This window comes from Otolemur garnettii, unplaced genomic scaffold (assembly GCF_000181295.1).
Source record: "Otolemur garnettii isolate 467f Iridium unplaced genomic scaffold, OtoGar3 scaffold00096, whole genome shotgun sequence".
Taxonomy (NCBI): domain Eukaryota; kingdom Metazoa; phylum Chordata; class Mammalia; order Primates; family Galagidae; genus Otolemur; species Otolemur garnettii.
The window spans coordinates 4,926,310-4,928,076 of NW_003852491.1; the positions used below are offsets into that span (position 1 = coordinate 4,926,310).

The 1,767-nt window shown below is 36.0% G+C and overlaps 1 pseudogene across 1 annotated transcript; it reads right to left on the bottom strand.

Annotated features, from left to right (window-relative positions):
- Positions 1 to 688: 688 nt before the first annotated feature.
- Positions 689 to 1,424, bottom strand: LOC100955465 (annotated as a pseudogene). Its single transcript, XR_001161527.2, has one exon. The product of XR_001161527.2 is annotated as a peptidyl-prolyl cis-trans isomerase H pseudogene (transcript).
- Positions 1,425 to 1,767: the final 343 nt, after the last annotated feature.

Below are 1,767 nucleotides of genomic sequence, written 5' to 3' on the forward strand. Positions count from 1 at the left end.
GCCTGGTCTACCATCTTACAAGTTCAAAGGTTTTCTTTATCATTCACATATATGTATTTCCTAATTTCCATTGTGATTTTTTTCCTTTGGTACATAGATTATCTACACATGTGTTATTAAATTCTAAAATATGTATCCGTTTTCTTGGTTTATAGTTTTATGGCATTGTGTTTAAAGAGTGTGGTATTTACTGATAGTTTAGATTTACTATGTGGTTAGACATAGTCATTTCTTCCTAAACATTACATGAATTTTAAATATTACTTGCAAAATTCTATATATGTTCATTAATTCAAAACTTACTAGTTTTGTTACCCATATTTTCTACAGTCTTGTCATTTTTTGTCTGTTTCACCTGTCAAGTACTAAGAGAGATGCATTAAACTCACCCATTCTGATTGTGGTTTTGTATACTTATCATTATAATTTTGTCAACCTACTTTTTTATTTTTAATTTATCTTTATAAACTATATAAGTCCAGAAGTGTTACATATTTCTGACAGATTATTCCTATTACCATTACATAACAACCCTTTTTCCATTAATAATATATTTCTTTATAAATATTTTGGTTTTTATTTATATAGATGCATAAGATTTATTTTGATTAGTATTTGCGGGTGTATATTTTTCATTTGTAATGATTTTATAAAAATAGGGTCAGCAAACTATTTTCTTTTTTTTTTTAAATCATAAAAAACTTTATTTACAGTTGAAAACTTAAACACGATCTTAGGTTCTGAATCTGTGCTACTTCCAGGGTCTCTTTATCAAATGGGCAGCAGAGGCAGGGAAACACAGAGGGCAGTCCACATTCTCTTACTCAAGAACATCACCCATAGCCATGGAAGGCCTGGTTCATTATTGGTTGGGACTACATTTCCCCACGCTGTGAGATCACCACAGGCAGCTTGGGCTTATTGTTGGGGCCTGTGGGAACATTCTCAATCTTTCCCATCACTAGAAGTCCATCAATGATTTTTCCAAACACTACATGCTTTCCATCCAGCCAATCGCACTTAGAGCAGGTGATAAAGAATCGACAGCCATTTGTACTGGGACCATTGTTTGCCATGGAAAGCAGGCCTGGAGCAGAGTGCCTAAGTTTAAATTTTTCATCTGCAAATGGCCCCCGGTAAATACTGGCAACTCCAATACCATCTCCATTAACAAAATCACCACCCTGAATCATGAAATCCTTTATAACCCTGTGGAAGGTGCTCCCTTTGTATCCTATTGGAACCCCATCTTTTCTGAATTCTCCAGTGCAGAATTGCCTAAAGTTCTCTGCTGTTTTAGGCACAACGTCTGCAAAGAGCTCGATCTTCATGCGGCCAACTTCCCGGCCACCAACGCTGACATCAAAGAACAGTACAGGGTTGACAGGGCTAGAATTTGCCACCGCTGTTGTTCCAACCCGGAAGCAGAACGCAAACTATTTTCTAATGACCAAACCCCACCACCAACGTTTTATTGGAACACAGCCACATTCATTCATTTACGTATCACCTATGTCTGCTTTTGGTCTGCAACAGCAGAGTTTAGCAATTGTGACAAAGACTTTATGGCTGACAAAGCCCTAAAATATTTGTTATCTGGTTCTTTACATAAAAAGTTTCTTGATCACTGTGATATAATATTAAATAGATCCAGATGAGTATTTATAACATATGGGTAAGACAGGAAGCAATGCCACAAACATCTGTGTCCCCAATATCCAGTGTAAGAAATAAAACTTCACAAGCACCTTTGAGTTGTTCTTAGGT